This window comes from Scyliorhinus torazame, chromosome 13 (assembly GCF_047496885.1).
Source record: "Scyliorhinus torazame isolate Kashiwa2021f chromosome 13, sScyTor2.1, whole genome shotgun sequence".
NCBI lineage: Eukaryota > Metazoa > Chordata > Chondrichthyes > Carcharhiniformes > Scyliorhinidae > Scyliorhinus > Scyliorhinus torazame.
The window spans coordinates 80,167,994-80,186,932 of record NC_092719.1 but is presented as its reverse complement, the minus strand read 5'-3'; the positions used below and the strand labels follow the sequence as shown (position 1 = coordinate 80,186,932).

Below are 18,939 nucleotides of genomic sequence, written 5' to 3'. Positions count from 1 at the left end.
CGGCGCGTAAATGACGCGACCGGCGCCGCGTAAATGACGTAACCCGCGCATGCGCAGGTTGGCCGGCGCCAACCCGCGCATGTGCGGTTGCCGTCCTCCCCGCGGCCGCCCTGCAAGATGGCGGATCGATCTTGCGGGGCAGCGGAGGAAAGGAGGTCCTCCTTCAGAGAGGTCGGCCCGCCGATCGGTGGGCACCGATCGCGGGCAAGACCCCTTTTGAGCCCCCCCCCCCCGGTGCAGGAACCACCCTGGCCCCCCCACAGGCCACCCCCCGAGCAGTCCCGCGCTGTTCCCGCCGGCAGCGACCAGGTGTGGATGGCGCCAGCGGGAACCTGTCGTGTTGGGCAGGCCGCTCGGCCCATCCGGGCCGGAGAATCGCCACTCGCCCATTACCAACGGCAAGTGGCGATTCTCCCAGCGGCCAGCCGTGATTCTCGCCGCGCCGGTTTGGGGGGGGGGGTGGAGAATTGCGTGCGGGCGGCGGGATGGCGTGGCGGGACTCGGGCGGCGCCCGGGCGATTCTCGCACCCGGCGTGGGGGGGAGAATTCCGCCCATCAGTGGTGACTATCACATTCACTCCGTTAAAAAAATGAGTCCGGCGGGGGTGGTGGAGAACTATATACAGAAAGTTGTGTTTGAACAGTACAGAGAATATTACAAATTCAGCGGTCCAGTGCCTTAATCTGTCGTTGGGAGCGCCGCAGTGCTGGTGGCGACTCCGGCAGCGGCTTGGTCTTCGGTGACCCCGGGAGGGTGTCGAAATTCTCTTCATCCCCGGGTGCGCTACGTAGGCGTACTGCGGGCTGGCGTGAAGTAGCTGTACCCTCTCAACTGACGGGTCCACCTTGTGGAGCCGAACGTGTCTACGGAGGAGAACGGGTCCTGGAACTGCCAGCCATGTCGTGAGCGAAACTCCGGAGGTAGACTTCCTCGGGAAGGCAAAGAGACGTTCATGGGGGGTTTCATTAGTTGCGGTGCACAGGAGCGACCGAATTGAGTGAAGTGCGTCAGGGAGATCCTTCTTCCAGCGGGAGGCCGGGAGATTTCTGGACCGTAGGGCCAGCTGGACGGCCCATCAGACCATCCCATTCTCCCTCTCCACCTGCCCGTTTCCCCTGGGGTTGTAGCTGGTCGTCCTGCTCGGGGCAATGCCCCTGTTGAGCAGGAACTGGCGCAGCTCATCGCTCATGAATGAGGATCCCCGGTCACTGTGGCGTAGGCGGGGAAGCTGAACAGAGTGAAGATGGTGTTACGGGCTTTGATGACAGTGGCAGGCATCATGTCGGGGCATGGGACGGCACAGGGGAATCGGGAATATTCACGACCACACTGAGAAAGTACATGTTGCGGTCGGTGGAGTGGAGGGGGCCTTTGAAGCCCACGCTGAGGCGTTCAAAGGGGCGGGAGGCCTTCACCAGGCGCGCACGGTCTGGCCGGTAGAAGTGCGGTTTACACTCCGCGCAGACCTGGCAGTCTCTGGTGATTGCCCTGACTTCCTCGATGGAGTAGGGCAGGTTGCGGGCCTTGATGAAATGGTAAAAACGTGTGACCCCTGGGTGACAGAGGTTGTCGTGCAGGGTCCGGAGTCGGTCCACTTGTGCGCTGGCACATGTACCTCGGGATAGGGCATAGGGGGGCTCGTTGAGCTTACCGGGGCGATACAAAATCTCGTAATTGTAGGTGGAGAACTCGATCCTCCACCTCAAGATTTTATCGTTTTTGATCTTGCCCCGCTGTGTGTTATTAGACATGAAGGCAACCGACCGTTGGTCAGTGAGGAGAGTGAATCTCCTGCTGGCCAGGTAATGCCTCCAATGCCGCACAGCTTCAACGATGGTTTGGGCCTCTTTTTCGATGGAGGAGTGCCGAATTTCGGAGGCATGGAGGGTGCGGGAAAACAATGCCACGGGCCTGCCTGCCTGGTTGAGGGTGGCGGCCAGAGCGACGTCTGATGCATCGCCCTCGACTTGGAAGGGGAGCGTCTCGTCGACCGCGTGCATCGTGGCCTTGATACGGTTAAAGGCCTGGTGAGCCTCGGCTGTCAGAGGAAAAACAGTGGATTGAATGAGTGTACGGGCCTTGTCCGCATAGTTTGGGACCCACTGGGCGTAGCACGAAAAGAACCCCAGGCAACGTTTGAGGGCCTTGGGACAGTGGGGGAGAGGGAGTTCCATGAGGGGGCGTATGTGATCGGGGTCGGGCCCCAGAACTCCGTTCTGGACCACATAGCCGAGGATGGCTAAGCGGTTCGTGCTGAACACTCCTTGTTATACGTGAGGTTGAGGAGAGTGGCTGTGTGGAGAAATTTGGCAAGGTTGGCGTCATGGTCCTGCTGATCGTGGCCACAGATGGTGACATTGTCCAGGTACGGGAAAGTGGCCCGCAACGTGTACAGGTCAACCATTCGGTCCATCTCCCGTTGGAAGACCGAGACACCGTTGGTGACGCCGAAGGGAACCCTAAGAAAGTGGTAAAGGCAGCCGTCTGCCTCGAACGCAGTGTATGGGCGATCCGCCTTGTGGATGGCTGCTGGTGGTAGGCAGATTTCAGGTCTACTGTCGAGAAGACCCGGTACTGTGCAATATGATAGACCATATCAGATATGTGTGGGAGGGGGTACGCGTCGAGCTGCGTGTACCGATTGATGGTCTGAATGTAGTCAACGACAATCCTGTTTTTCTCCCCAGTTTTGACCACTACCACTTGGGCTCTCCAGGGGCTGTTGCTGGCCTCGATGATGCCTTCCCGAAGCAGCCGCTGGACTTCAGACCTGATGAAGGTCCTGTCCTGGGCGCTGTACCGTCTGCTCCTGGTGGCGACGGGTTTGCAATCCGAGGTTAGGTTTGCAAAAAGGGAAGGTGGGTCGACCTTAAAGGTCACGAGGCCGCAGACAGTAAGGGGTGGTAGGGGCCCGCCGAATTTCAGGGATAGGCTCTGGAGGTTGCACTGGAAGTCCAGGCCGAGTAGCAAGGCAGAGCAGAGGTTGGGGAGGATGTGAGAGTGGCGATGCAGTACCCCCGGATCGCCATGGAGTGGGACCCGGAGGCCAGGGAGATTCTCTGGTTAGCAGGGTGTACCGCGAGGGAGCAGCGCCTTACCATATTGGGGTGAATAAAGCTCTCAGTGCTCCCGGAGTCCAGCAGGCAGGATATCTCGTGCCCGTTGACCTTCACTTTAGTTGAAGCAGTCGCGAGGTTGTGGTGGTCGAGACTGGTCAATTGTGACCGAGGCTGGTCATTGGTGGTTGCTGGCGATGAGTGGCCGGATGAGGTGCCCGACAGGCATGGGTCCTGAGTCGGGTAAGATGGTGGCGCCCACGGGCCGCACGTGTCATGGGGGAAGCAAGATGGTGGCGCCCGTTGGTCCTGGGAGGAACAAGATGGCGGCGCCCACGGGCCGCACGTGTTGCGAGTCGGGCAAGATGGCGGCTTTCACTGCCGCACGTGGTCCTAGGAGGGGATGATGGCGGCGCCCACTGGCTGTACGTGGGGGGTGCCGGGACAATAGCGGCGATTGAGCGGGCCTGGCACACTGCAGCGAAATGTCCCTTCTTGCCACAGGCCTTGCAGAGGACGGTCCGCGCCGGGCAGCGCTGCCGGGGGTGTTTTGACTGCCCACAGAAGTAGCATTTGGGCCCCTCGGGGTTGGTTGGCTGCCACGCGGCACAGGCGTGGGATTGGCTGAGGGCGGTCGCTGATGGGGTCCACGATGGGGCGGCCGTCTGCGGAGTCCACGATGCACAGGGGGGGTGGGCCGCGCGGTAGGGCGCATAGGCCTGAATGTTGCGTGATGTGACCGTAAGTGAAAGCGCATGTTTTTTGGTCGCCGCGAGGTCGAGCGTGGCCCCCTCTAAGAGGCGCTGGCGGGTGTAGTCAGACCCTATGCCCATAACAAATGCATCTCTCATTAGCAAATTCGAGTGTTCCGTGGCCGAAATGGCCTGACAGTCACAGTCTCTAACTAGGGGGAGCAGGGCGCGCCAGAAATCTTCCACCGACTCACCGGGAAGTTGACGCCGCGTGGAGAGGACGTGCCTGGCGTAGAGTGCGTTAGTCCGCTGAGCGTAGTTTTCCTTCAGTAGCGCCATTGCCTCTGCGTAGGTTGGCGCGTCCTGGACAAGGGGAAAGACATCGGAGCTCAGCCGCGTGTACAGAATCCGGAGCTCCTGTGCTTCTGGAATTTCGTCTGGCGCAGACCCGATGTACGCTTCAAAACAGCATAGCCAATGTTCAAAGTCCTTTTTGGCGTTGTCCGCTTGCGGATGCAGCTGCAGGCGATCCGGCTTGATACGGAGGTCCATCTTCTGGAAAACTCAGTGTAATAAATTGATGCATGATCAATTACACAAAGACGAGAGTAGGATGGAATCGAGGCTTTATTATACTGAGATGTGTGGCCTCCTACAGCAGCTGACAAAATGGTTGCTGTGCTGGGAGCACACATATTTATACTCCGCCTACTGGGCGGAACCAGCAGGCAGGGATCTACCCCCGTACCTGTAGTACAGGGGCCTTACCATAAAGCACCTATATCAACATCCTATATATACAATATATACATCAGTGGTGACTACCACAGAGATCCAGAGTCCAGAATCAAAGACCAAAAAGGAATTCCTTCATGGAGATTGGTGGGCTTAAACTTTACTTTTCCAGTGGACTTCACAAGGTGACATAGGCATATACAAAGAAGAACAAAGAACAAAGAAATGTACAGCACAGGAACAGGCCCTTCGGCCCTCCAAGCCCGTGCCGACCATACTGCCCGACTAAACTACAATCTTCTACACTTCCTGGGTCCGTATCCTTCTATTCCCATCCTATTCATATATTTGTCAAGATGCCCCTTAAATGTCCCTATCGTCCCTGCTTCCACCACCTCCTCCGGTAGCGAGTTCCAGGCACCCACTACCCTCTGCGTAAAAAACTTGCCTCGTACATCTACTCTAAACCTTGCCCCTCTCACCTTAAACCTATGCCCCCTAGTAATTGACCCCTCTACCCTGGGGAAAAGCCTCTGACTATCCACTCTGTCTATGCCCCTCATAATTTTGTAGACCTCTATCAGGTCGCCCCTCAACCTCCTTCGTTCCAGTGAGAACAAACCGAGTTTATTCAATCGCTCCTCATAGCTTATGCCCTCCATACCAGGCAACATTCTGGTAAATCTCTTCTGCACCCTCTCTAAAGCCTCCACATCCTTCTGGTAGTGTGGCGACCAGAATTGAACACTATACTCCAAGTGTGGCCTAACTCAGGTTCTATACAGCTGCAACATGACCTGCCAATTCTTATACTCAATGCCCCGGCCAATGAAGGCAAGCATGCCGTATGCCTTCTTGACTACCTTCTCCACCTGTGTTGCCCCTTTCAATGACCTGTGGACCTGTACTCCTAGATCTCTTTGACTTTCAATACTCTTGAGGGTTCTACCATTCACTGTATATTCCCTACCTGCATTAGCCCTTCCAAAATGCATTACCTCACATTTGTCCGGATTAAACTTCATCTGCCATCTCTCCGCCCAAGTCTCCAGACAATCTAAATCCTGCTGTATCCTCAGACAGTCCTCATCGCTATCCGCAATTCCACCAACCTTTGTGTCGTCTGCAAACTTACTAATCAGACCAGTTACATTTTCCTCCAAATCATTTATATATACTACAAAGAGCAAAGGTCCCAGCACTGATCCCTGTGGAACACCACTGGTCACAGCCCTCCAATTAGAAAAGCATCCCTCCATTGCTACCCTCTGCCTTCTATGGCCTAACCAGTTCTGTATCCACCTTGCCAGTTCACCCCTGATCCCGTGTGACTTCACCTTTTGTACTAGTCTACCATGAGGGACCTTGTCAAAGGCCTTACTGAAGTCCATATAGACAACATCTACTGCCCTACCTGCATCAATCATCTTAGTGACCTCCTCGAAAAACTCTATCAAGTTAGTGAGACACGACCTCCCCTTCACAAAACCGTGCTGCCTCTCACTAATACGTCCATTTGCTTCCAAATTGGAGTAGATCCTGTCTCGAAGAATTCTCTCCAGTAATTTCCCTACCACTGAAGTAAGGCTCACCGGCCTGTAGTTCCCGGGATTATCCTTGCTACCCTTCTTAAACAGAGGAACAACATTGGCTATTCTCCAGTCCTCCGGGACATCCCCTGAAGACAGCGAGAATACAAATGAATCCGTTTTTTAAATGATGGTACAGAATTTTCAGAAGGAGCAGGTCAGATGGGGCGAGTTGTGAAACATGGTTAGAGCTCCTTCTGTGTGGCCTGCTAGTGTCCTGCTAGTCAAAGCTGCAGACTGGCTTGCAGCTCGGGAAGGCAATGTTAGCCCGTTCAACAAGCCAGAGTATTAGGTCATTTACTTTTCCACAATGTCTTCAACAAAGACGTTTATTCAGTGTCTGGAATTCAGCTTGGTCTTCAGACTGCTAACATCCCCACAATTATGGGTTAAGAGGAATGTTTGAGAGCTCACTGGCTTTGTAGATTCTCTGGGTGGGATTTTCCCAAAATTGCACAGAATGGTGATCAGGTGAGAAAAGCAGAGTGAATCTCACTGGTTTCACAGAGGCCTTTTCTCACCTGATTAAACAGGACTCTGGGTAATTTCAAAGAGTGCGGATGAGGATCACACAGCCAGCTTGGGGAGGGGGGGGGGGGGGGGGGCAAGGCCCAAACACGTCAACAAAGCTGGTGCCCTTTTTAAAGGGCGCCCTGATCTTAAAGTTAAATTAAAACCCACCCCCCACCTCCCAGACATCAGGATAGCCACCCATATGACCACCCATCTCCCTATATGGGATATCACCGCCTCACCTCCCAAATATTGCCACCCACAACCCGCCACCCTCCCCCGTTGTGTGAAAAACTTTCTCATGTTAATTTTGCTTTTTTCACTAATCACTTTAAATCTATGCCCTCTGATTCGTAATCCTTTCATGAATGTGAAAAGTCTCTCTCTAGCTGCTCTGTTCAGACCCCATATGATTTTAAATACCTCAAAAAGATCTCCTCTCAGCCTTCCTTTCTCTCAGAAAAACAGTCCCCACTTCTCCAATCTATATTCATAAGTGAAGTTCCTCACCACTGGAATCATTCTCATGAATCTCTTCTGCACTCTCTCCAATGCCTTCACAGCCTTCCTAAAGCGTGCTGTCCAGAACTGGACTCCAGCTGAGGCCGAACTAGTGTCTCATATAAGTTCAACATAACCTTTTTGATTTTGTACTCTAACCTCCTGTTAATAAAACTCAGGATGTTGCATACTTTATTAACCCTCTGTCGACCTGTCCCACCTTCAATAACTTATACACATTGTAAGGGTCCTTCCTGTGTGTTCCCGTTTATCCCCTTATTTCTCCTTTCTTTTATTTTTGCTGTTACATTTTTGATCCATGGATGATTTATGGAGATGTGGCTTTAAGACAGCATGTATATTTAATTCAAGCAGAAGAAAGCAGTGGCCTGTGCCTTTAATTCAAGCAGAGGATTTTAGCAGCAGGAGACCACTGTGGACTGTCCGGCACCAATGACAGTGGTTAGCTGGGACTCGGTTTGATTGATTTGGCTGGTGGCCAATGAATTGGCCCAAAAGGTCGTGCTCTGCCAGGTAACAGGTGGTGATTGGATCTTATCCCACTGGAATGTTTTCAGAGTCTCAAGGATTCCAGTTTGGTTTCAGTTTTGGTTCTGGCAATGTGATGGAGGGTTCTAACTAACTCTCTCCCAAATATATCCAGCTAAACTCTCTTCAGAAGATCACTGTGAGGGCTGACTCTCTCTCCAGCAAGTTTGGGCACCATTGTCTTGAGACTGCAGAGGCCTGAAGTCAAACCATGAGCTGGAGGCAGGGTTTGATGCGAAATAGTGTCTCTCCAGAAAGGTATAGGCCTGAGTGTGAACTTCGAGCTGAACGGCCAGTTTGATAAGAACTAAAATGTCGCTCCAGCAAGTCTGCTTCCTGTGAGTACTGCATTTTCATTCTAAACTACAAGGACCCTGAATAAATGATTCTACAAAGAAAGCTACTACCAGCTGTAAACCAGAGACTTCAATCAGAAAGTGTGCTAAATAACCACCATTTGAAGGAAAGACTTATCCTTATTATTTTTATCCCTTTCCACCTCTCCGTCTGTCTGTCTAGTGTTTGTGGGTAGAGGGTGGGACGGTTAGAGGGTGTAGTCGGTATTACCTTGTTGTTATCCTGTTGTATTTACTGCATATTTCATGATAGTTCTCGTTATAAATAAACAGCAATTGTGTTTAAACTTACAAATCTGGTGAGTGTAATAATTGGGTAGCCAAGGGCCAAAGACTTTTTTATCAGAATTATTGTGTTGTGACTATGGGGCACATGGAGCTGGAACTGACCGCACACTTGCCCAGGGTGGCGTAACAACATACAAACCCAAGTTCCTCTACTCCCGCATCCGTTAGAATTATACTCTTTATTTTATGTTCCATCTCCATGATCTTCCTACCACAATGAACCACATCACATTTCTCTCCATTGGACTTTATCTGCCATTTGCCTGGCCATTCTATCAACCTGTTAATCCTACTCATAGTTCAGAAAGTTTCCAACTTTCATATCATTCACAAACTTTGAAATTGCGCCCAGTACATCAAGGGCTAGGTCCTTATGTCAGGAAGAGCGAAGGTCCTCGCACTGACCCCTGGGGGAACGCCACTAAAAGCACTCCTCTAGGCCTAGAAACATCCATTAACCACTAGTTTCTGTTTCTTGTCACTCAGCCAACATTTGCAAATTCTGAAATTGTTCCCTATACAGTAAGGACTGAGTTATTTGAGTATCCCATGCTGAACCATCTTCAACCACTTCATCAATGACATCATGAGGTTGGATGTGGGGATGTTCGCTGATGACTACACAATGTTCAGCACCCTTCACGACTCCTCAGATGCTGGAGCAGTCCATGTCTAAATGCAGCAAGACTTGGACAATATCCAGCTTAGATTGACAAGTGGCCATTCACATTCACGTCACACAAGTGCCAGGCAATGACTATCTCCAACAAGAGGGAATCTATCAATCACCCCTTGACATTACCATCGCTGAATCCCCCACAATCAATATCTTGGGGGGTTACTGTTGACCAGTGATATAACTTGCCTTCTTACCATTGGCTGGGGACTAATGACAATCCCACAATCCTGTGGGAGTATGAGCTTCCCCAATGAGGGGGGCGGAGAAACCATTAGTAAACTCCAAGTATAAATAAAGCTGGCCAGTTTGGAACCAGCAGGAGAGTGCAGCAAGGGAAGTTGCTGCTGCTATTATAATATGTATGTATGTATGTATGTATGTATGTATGTATGTATGTATGTATGTATGTATGTATGTATGTATGTATGTATGTATGTATGTATGTATGTTATTGTAAATAAATGTTATTACTTTGTATCCTTAAAACTCGTGCTGGATTCTTCGTGGCCCTCACAAAAACCAGAAACTAAATATAAATATTGTGGCTACAAGAGTAAGTCAAGAGCTATGTTGGGATTCAAACCCAGGACCCCAGAGTATTATCCTGGATCTCTGGATTACTAGTCCATGACAATACCACTACGCCACCACCTCCTCGCAAGCTAGGACTGCTACGTGAGTAACTCACCTGCTGACTCCCAAAGCTTGTCCACCATCTACAAGGCACAAGTCAGAAGTGTGCCTGGATGAGTGAAGCTCCAAAAACACTCAAGAAGCTTAAAACCATCCAGGACAAAACAGCCTGCTTGATTGGTATCCCTTCCACAAACATCCACTCTCTCCACCAAAATAGCAGCAGTGTTTACGACCTACATTATGCTCTGCAGGAACTCACCAAGGCTACTTAGACAGCAGCTTTTAAACCTTTGAGCACTACCTTCTAGGACAAAGACAGCAGATACATGGAAGGCCACCACCTGGAAGTTCTCCTCCAAACTACTCACCATCCTAACTTGGAAATAAATCGCTGTTCTTTCACTGGCACTGGGTCAAAATCCTGGAACTTACTCTCTAAAATGGACTGCAGCAGTCCAAGAAGGCAACTCACCACCACTCTCAAGGGCAATTGGAGAAGGGCAATGAATGTTGGCCTAACCAGTGACACCTACATCCTGAAAATGAAAAAAAAGAAATCTAGACATAAATTTGAGAGTAAATTTTAAAAAATCTATCAGGGAAAGCAAAGGTCCCAATACTGACCCCTGGGGAATCCCACTACGAAACTTCCTTGAGTCTGAAAAACATCAATTTATCACTCAGTCAATTTTATATGTGTGGCACTATTGCTTTTATTCCATGAGCATGGGCAGCACGATAGTAAAGTGCCTCCCAGCACCAAGGACACAGGCTCACATCTGGCCTTGGATGACTGTCAGTGTGGAGTTTGCACGTTCTCTCTCTGTGTGCTCTGGTTTCCTCCCACAGTCAAACGCTGTGCCAGTTAGGAGGCTGGGGTGCTCCATCAGAGGGTCGCTGCAGGCTCGATGGACCGAATGAATTGCTTCTGCACTGTAAGGATTCTGTAACATTTCTCACAAATCTGTTGCATGCCAACGTGTCGAATGCCAGTTGGAAGTCCATGTACAGCACATCGACAACATTACCCTCGCCCACCCTCTCAGTTACCTCTTCAGGAAATTTTGTTTGGCGCTCAGGGTTGATTGCCGACGTAGTGACATCGAGGCCTGTCCTTGAGCTTGTCGCGCATGCGCGTTTCCTGGCCGCCATCTTTGATCCGCTGTTCGCTCGCTCACGTGATGCTGGACTCAGAGGGATGTCGGTTGCCTGGTGACCGCTGCTGCTCGGGAGGGCCTGGGGGAGACCCGGATCCCTCGTCTTATTGTTTCACCGGCTCGGTGCGGGCGGGCGGCCTGTTGTGTTTGTATTTTTGTTTGTGAGTTTGTATTTTTGGTTTGACGGCGCCGCCTGGCTCGCTGCCTTTGGTCGCCCTCCCGCCGCCCAGGATGAAGCTGTTCTCGGAGGCACACAAGACGGTGTTTGTGGTGGATCACTGCCCGTACATGGCCGAGTCCTGCAGGCAGACGGTGGAGTTCGACATGTTCACCAAGAACCGGGCCCCGGGCATCATCCCGCTCGCTCCCATCTCCAAATCGCTCTGGACGTGCGCCGTGGAGTCGGCCATGGAGTATTGTCGCATCATGTACGACATCTTCCCGGCCCGGAAACTGGTGAGAGCCCGGGGCCTGAGGAGGGAGAACAGAGGATGTCCCGGGGGGGGGGAAGAGGATGTCCCCGGGGGGGGGGAAGAGGATGTCCCCAGGGGGGGGGAGAGGATGACCCCAGAGGGGGGGGGGGGGGGAGAGGATGTCCCCAGAGGGGGGGGGGGAGAGGATGTCCCCAGAGGGGGGGGGGGGGGGAGAGGATGTCCCAGAGGGGGGGGGGGGGGAGAGGATGTCCCCAGAGGGGGGGGGGGGGGAGAGGATGTCCCCAGAGGGGGGGGGGGGGGAGAGGATGTCCCCAGAGGGGGGGGGGGAGAGAGGATGTCCCCAGAGGGGGGGGGGGGGGGAGGATGTCCCCAGGGGGGGGGGGGGGGGGGAGAGGATGTCCCCAGAGGGGGGGGGGGGGGGAGAGGATGTCCCCAGAGGGGGGGGGGGGGGGGGAGAGGATGTCCCCAGAGGGGGGGGGGGGGGGGAGAGGATGTCCCCAGAGGGGGGGGGGGGGGGGGGAGAGGATGTCCCCAGAGGGGGGGGGGGGGGGGGAAGAGGATGTCCCCAGAGGGGGGGGGGGAGAAAGAGGATGTCCCCAAAGGGGGGGGGGGGGAGAGAATATGTCCCCAGAGGGGGGGGGGTGGAGGAGAAGAGAGGATGTCCCCAGAGAGGGGGGGGGGGAGAGAGGATGTCCCCAGAGAGCGGGGGTGGGGGGGAAAGGAGAGAGGATGTCCCCGGAGGGGATGGGGAAGAGGATGTCCCCGGGGGGGGGGGGGGGGGGGGAAGATGATGTCCCGGGGGGGGGGGGGGGGGGGGGGGGGAGAGGATGTCCCGGGGGGGGGGGGGAGAGGAGAGGATGTCCCCGGGGGGGGGGGGGGGAAGAGGATGTCCCCAGAGTGGGGGGGGGGGGGGAAGAGGATGTCCCCAGAGTGGGGGGGGGGGGGGAAGAGGATGTCCCCAGAGGGGGGTGGGGGGGAAGAGGATGTCCACAGAGGGGGGAGGGGAGAGAGAATATGTCCCCGGGGGGGGGGGGGGGGGGGGGCGCGGAAATATGTCCCTAGGGGGGGGGGAGAGAATATGTCCCCAGAGGGGGGGGAGAGAGAGAATATGTCCCAGAGGGGGGGGGGGGGGCTGGAGGAGAGAATATGTCCCCAGAGGGGGGGGAGAGAACATGTCCCCAGAGGGGGGGGGGGGGGGGGGAAGAGAATATGTCCCCAGAGGGGGGGGGGGGGGGGGAGAGAGAGGATGTCCCCAGAGAGGGGGGGGGAGAAAGGATGTCCCCAGAGAGCGGGGGTGGGGGGGGGAGAGGAGAGAGGATGTCCCCAGAGGGGGAAGAGAATATGTGAGGGGGGGGGGGGAGAGAGAGAAGAAGTCCCCATAGGGGAGGGGGAGAGGGCATCATGTACGACATCTTCCCGGCCCGGAAACTGGTGAGAGCCCGGGCCTGAGGAGGGAGAACAGAGGGTGTCCCCAGGCCGGGGGGGGGGGGGGGGGGGGAAGATGATGTCCCCAGAGGGGGAGGGGGGGGGAGAGGATGTCCCCAGAGGGGGGGGGGGGAAAGAGGATGTCCCCAGAGGGGGGGGGGGGAAGAGGATGTCCCCAGAGGGGGGGGGGGGAAGAGGATGTCCCCAGAGGGGGGGGGTGGAGAAAGAGGATGTCCCGGGGGGGGGGAGAGAGAGAATATGTCCCCAGAGGGGTGGGGGGGGGGGGGGGGAGAGAATATGTCCCCAGAGGGGGGGGGGGGGGGGGAGGAGAGAATATGTCCCCAAAGGGGTGGGGGAGAGAATATGTCCCCAGAGGGGGGGGTGGAGGAGAAGAGAGGATGTCCCCAGAGAGCGGGGGTGGGGAAAGGAGAGAGGATGTCCCCGGGGGGGGGGGGGGAGGATGATGTCCCCGGGGGGGGGGGGGGGGGGGAGAGGATGTCCCCGGGGGGGGGGGAGAGGATGTTCCCGGGGGGGGGGGGGGGGGGGAGAGGATGTCCCCGGGGGGGGGGGAAGAGGATGTCCCCAGAGTGGGGGGGGGGGGAAAGAGGATGTCCCCAGAGTGGGGGGGGGGGGAAAGAGGATGTCCCCAGAGGGGGGGGGGGAAAGAGGATGTCCCCAGAGGGGGGTGGGGGGGAAGAGGATGTCCACAGAGGGGGGAGGGGAGAGAGAATTATGTCCCCGGGGGGGGGAGAGAATATGTCCCCGGGGGGGGGGGAGAGAATATGTCCCCAGAGGGGGGGGGGGAGAGAGAGAATATGTCCCCAGAGGGGTGGGGGGGAGAGAATATGTCCCCAGAGGGGGGTGGGAAGAGAGAATATGTCCCCGGAGGGGGGGAGAGAACATGTCCCCAGAGGGGGGGGGGGAGAGAATATGTCCCCAGAGGGGGGGGGTGGAGGAGAAGAGAGGATGTCCCCAGAGAGGGATGGGGGGGGAGAGAGAGGATGTCCCCAGAGAGGGGGGGGGGGGGAGAGAGGATGTCCCCAGAGAGCGGGGGTGGGGGGGGGGGGGAGAGGAGAGAGGATGTCCCCAGAGGGGGGAAGAGAATATGTGAGGGGGGGGGGGGGGGAGAGAAGATGTCCCCATAGGGGAGGGGAGAGGGCATCATGTACGACATCTTCCCGGCCCGGAAACTGGTGAGAGCCCGGGCCTGAGGAGGGAGAACAGAGGGTGTCCCCAGGCCGGGGGGGGGGGGGGGGGGGGGGAAGAGGATGTCCCCAGAGGGGGGGGGGAGAGGATGTCCCCAGAGGGGGGGGGGGAAGAGGATGTCCCCAGAGGGGGGGGGGGGGAAGAGGATGTCCCCAGAGGGGGGGGGGGGAGAAAGAGGATGTCCCCGGGGGGGGGGGGGAGAGAGAATATGTCCCCAGAGGGGGGGGGGGGGGGGAGAGAATATGTCCCCAGAGGGGGGGGGGGAGGAGAGAATATGTCTCCAAAGGGGGGGGGGAGAGAATATGTCCCCAGAGGGGGGGTGGAGGAGAAGAGAGGATGTCCCCAGAGAGGGGGGGGGGAGAGAGGATGTCCCCAGAGAGCGGGGGTGGGGGGGGGGGGAAAGGAGAGAGGATGTCCCCGGAGGGGATGGGGAAGAGGATGTCCCCGGGGGGGGGGGGGGGGAGAGGATGTCCCCGGGGGGGGGGGGGGGGGGGAGAGAGGATGTCCCCAGGGGGGGGGGGGAGAGGATGTCCCCAGAGTGGGGGGGGGGGGGGGGAAAGAGGATGTCCCCAGAGGGGGGTGGGGGGGAAGAGGATGTCCACAGAGGGGGGAGGGGGAGAGAGAATATGTCCCCGGGGGGGGGGGGGGGGGGGGGAGAGAATACGTCCCTAGGGGGGGGGGGGGAGAGAATATGTCCCCAGAGGGGGGGGAGAGAGAGAATATGTCCCCAGAGGGGTGGGGGGGGAGAGAATATGTCCCCAGAGGGGGGGGAGAGAACATGTCCCCAGAGGGGGGTGGGGGGAGAGAATATGTCCCCAGAGGGGGGGGGGGGTGGGGGGGAGAGAGAGGATGTCCCCAGAGAGGGGGGGGGAGAGAGGATGTCCCCAGAGAGCGGGGGTGGGGGGGGGGAGAGGAGAGAGGATGTCCCCAGAGGGGGGAAGAGAATATGTGAGGGGGGGGGGGGGGGAAGAGAGAAGATGTCCCCATAGGGGAGGGGGAGAGGGCATCGTGTACGACATCTTCCCGGCCCGGAAACTGGTGAGAGCCCGGGCCTGAGGAGGGAGAACAGAGGGTGTCCCCAGGCCGGGGGGGGGGGGGGGGGGGGGAAGAGGATGTCCCCAGAGGGGGGGGGGGGGGAGAGGATGTCCCCAGAGGGGGGGGGGGGGGAGAGGATGTCCCCAGAAGGGGGGGGGGGGGGGAGAGTATGTCCCCAGAGGGGAGGGGGGGAAGAGGATGTCCCCAGAGTTGGGGGGGGGGGAAGAGGATGTCCCCAGAGGGGGGGGGGGAAAGAGGATGTCCCCAGAGGGGGGGGAAGAGGATGTCCCCAGAGGGGGGGGGGGGGAAAGAGGATGTCCCCAGAGGGGGGGGGGGGGGGGAAGAGGATGTCCCCAGAGGGGGGGGGGCGAAAGAGGATGTCCCCGGGGGGGGGGGGGGGGGGGGAGGAGAGAATATGTCCCCAAAGGGGTGGGGGAGAGAATATGTCCCCAGAGGGGGGGGTGGAGGAGAAAAGAGGATGTCCCCAGAGAGGGGGGGGGAGAGAGGATGTCCCCAGAGAGCGGGGGTGGGGGGGGGGGAAAGGAGAGAGGATGTCCCCGGAGGGGATGGGGAAGAGGATGTCCCTGGGGGGGGGGGGGGGGGAGATGATGTCCCCGGGGGGGGGGGGGGGGGGGAGAGGATGTCCCCGGGGGGGGGGGGGGGGGGAAGAGGATGTCCCCGGGGGGGGGAAGAGGATGTCCCCAGAGTGGGGGGGGGGGAAAGAGGATGTCCCCAGAGGGGGGGGGAAAGAGGATGTCCCCAGAGGGGGTGGGGGGGAAAGAGGATGTCCACAGAGGGGGAGGGGAGAGAGAATATGTCCCCGGGGGGGGGGGGTTGGAGAGAATATGTCCCTAGGGGGGTGGGGGGGAGAGAATATGTCCCCAGAAGGGGGGGGAGAAGAGAGAATATGTCCCCAGAGGGGGGGAGAGAACATGTCCCAGAGGGGTGGGGGGGGGGGGGAGGAGGAAGAGAGGATGTCCCCAGAGAGGGATGGGGGGGGAGAGAGAGGATGTCCCGGAGAGGGGGGGGGGAGAGAGGATGTCCCCAGAGAGCGGGGGTGGGGGGGGGGGGAAGAGGAGAGAGGATGTCCCCAGAGGGGGGAAGAGAATATGTGAGGGGGGGGCGGGGGGGGAGAGAAGATGTCCCCATAGGGGAGGGGAGAGGGCATCATGTACGACATCTTCCCGGCCCGGAAACTGGTGAGAGCCCGGGCCTGAGGATGGAGAACAGAGGGGTGTCCCCAGGCCGGGGGGGGGGGGGGGGGGGGGAAGAGGGATGTCCCCAGAGGGGGAGGGGGGGGGGGAGAGGATGTCCCAGAGGGGGGGGGGAAGAGGATGTCCCCAGAGGGGGGGGGGAAGAGGATGTCCCCAGAGGGGGGGGGGGGAGAAAGTGGATGTCCCGGGGGGGGGGGGGAGAGAGAATATGTCCCCAGAGGGGTGGGGGGGGAGAGAATATGTCCCCAGAGGGGGGGGGGGGAGGAGAGAATATGTCCCCAAAGGGGGGGGGGGGGGAGAGAATATGTCCCCAGAGGGGGGGGTGGAGGAGAAGAGAGGATGTCCCCAGAGAGGGGGGGGGGGAGAGAGGATGTCCCCAGAGAGCGGGGGTGGGGGGGGGAAAGGAGAGAGGATGTCCCCGGAGGGGATGGGGAAGAGGATGTCCCCGGGGGCGGGGGGGGGGGGGAGAGGATGTCCCCGGGGGGGGGGGGGGGGGGGAGAGAGGATGTCCCCAGGGGGGGGGGGGGGGAAGAGGATGTCCCCAGAGTGGGGGGGGGGGAAAGAGGATGTCCCCAGAGGGGGGGGGGGGGGAAAGAGGATGTCCCCAGAGGGGGGTGGGGGGGAAGAGGATGTCCACAGAGGGGGGAGGGGAGAGAGAATATGTCCCCGGGGGGGGGGGAGAGAATATGTCCCTAGGGGGCGGGGGGGAGAGAATATGTCCCCAGAAGGGGGGGAGAGAGAGAATATGTCCCCAGAGGGGTGGGGGGGAGAGAATATGTCCCCGGGGGGGGGGGGGGAGGAGAGAATATGTCCCCAGAGGGGGGAGAGAGAATATGTCCCCAGAGGGGGGGGGTGGAGGAGAAGAGAGGATGTCCCCAGAGAGGGATGGGGGGGGAGAGAGAGGATGTCCCCAGAGGGGGGGGGAGAGGATGTCCCCAGAGGGGGGGGGGGGGAGAGGATGTCCCCAGAGGGGGGGGGGGGGAGAGGATGTCCCAGAGGGGGGGGGGGAAAGAGGATGTCCCCGGGGGGGGGGGGGAGAGAGAATATGTCCCCAGAGGGGTGGGGGGGGGGGAGAGAATATGTCCCCAGAGGGGGGGGGGGGGGAGAGAATACGTCCCCAGAGGGGGGGGAGAGAATATGTCCCCAGAGGGGGGGTGGAGGAGAAGAGAGGATGTCCCCAGGTGGGGGGGAAAGAGGATGTCCCCAGGGGTGGGGGGCGGGGGGAAAGAGGATGTCCCCAGAGTGGGGGGGGGGGGAAGAGGATGTCCCCAGAGTGGGGGGGGAAAGAGGATGTCCCCAGAGGGGGGGGGAAAGAGGATGTCCCCAGAGGGGGGTGGGGGGAAGAGGATGTCCACAGAGGGGGGGGGGGGAGAGAGAATATGTCCCCGGGGGGGGGGGGGGTGGAGGAGAAGAGAGGAGGTCCCCAGAGAGGGATGGGGGGGGGGAGAGAGGATGTCCCCAGAGAGTGGGGGTGGGGGGGGGGGAGAGGAGAGAGGATGTCCCCAGAGGGGGGAAGAGAATATGTGAGGGGGGGGGGGGGAGAGAAGATGTCCCCATAGGGGAGGGGAGAGGGAGAGGGCATCATGTACGACATCTTCCCGGCCCGGAAACTGGTGAGAGCCCGGGCCTGAGGAGGGAGAACAGAGGATGTCCCCAGGCTGGGGGGGGGGGGGGGGAGAGGATGTCCCCAGGCCGGGGGGTGGGGGGGAAGAGGATGTCCCCAGGCGGGGGGGGGGAGAGGATGTCCCCAGGCCGGGGGGGGGGGAGAGGATGTCCCCGGGGGGGGGGGGGGAATATGTCCCCAGAGGGGTGGGGGGGAGAGAATATGTCCCCAGAGGGGGGGGGGGGAGAGAATATGTCCCCAGAGGGGGGGGGGGAGAGAATATGTCCCCAGAGGGGGGGGGTGGAGGAGAAGAGAGGATGTCCCCAGAGAGGGATGGGGGGGGGGGGAGAGAAGATGTCCCCAGAGGGGGGAAGAGAATATGTGAGGGGGGGGGGGGGGGGGGAGAGAAGATGTCCCCATAGGGGAGGGGGAGAGGGCATCATGTACGACATCTTCCCGGCCCGGAAACTGGTGAGAGCCCGGGCCTGAGGAGGGAGAACAGAGGGTGAGAGGGTGTCCCCAGGCTGGGGGGGGGGGGGGGGGGGAGAGGATGTCCCCAGGCCCGGGGGGGGGGGGGGGAGGATGTCCCCAGGCCGGGGGGGGGGGAAGAGGATGTCCCCAGGCCGGGGGGGGGGGTAGAGGATGTCCCCAGGCCGGGGGGGGGTGGGAGAGGATGTCCCCGGGGGGGGGGGGGGGGGGAATATGTCCCCAGAGGGGTGGGGGGGAGAGAATATGTCCCCAGAGGGGGGGGGGAGAGAATATGTCCCCAGAGGGGGGGGGGGAGAGAATATGTCCCCAGAGGGGGGGGGGGGGGGGGAGAATATGTCCCCAGAGGGGGGGGGGGGGGGAGAATCTGTCCCCCAGAGGGGGGTGGGGGGAGAATATGTCCCAGAGGGGGGGGGGGTGGAGGAGAAGAGAGGATGTCCCCAGAGAGGGATGGGGGGGGGGGAGAGAGGATGTCCCCAGAGAGGGGGGCGGGGAGAGAGGATGTTCCCAGAGAGCGGGGGTGGGGGGGGAGAGGAGAGAGGATGTCCCCAGAGGGGGGGGGGGAGAGGATGTGCCCGGGGGGGGGGGGGAGAGGATGTCCCCGGGGGGGGGGGGGGGGAGAAAGAGGATGTCCCCAGAGAGGGGGGGGGTGGGGAAGAGGATGTCCCCAGAGGGGGGGAGAGGATGTCCCCAGAGGGGGGGGGGGGGGAGAGGATGTCCACAGAGGGGGGGGGGGAGAGAATATGTCCCCGGGGGGGGGGGGGGGGGGAGAATATGTCCCCAG

The 18,939-nt window shown here is 59.1% G+C and overlaps 1 protein-coding gene across 1 annotated transcript in view; it reads right to left on the bottom strand.

The window, feature by feature from the left end:
* Positions 1–11,231, bottom strand: part of plekhg7 (pleckstrin homology domain containing, family G (with RhoGef domain) member 7) — a 190,263-nt gene extending 179,032 nt beyond the window's left edge. The window contains exon 1 of the mRNA XM_072471859.1: positions 10,646–11,231. The gene's annotated coding sequence lies outside the window, so the exon portion shown is untranslated. The remainder of the gene's footprint in view (positions 1–10,645) is intronic.
* Between the last annotated feature and the right edge of the window lie 7,708 nt (positions 11,232–18,939).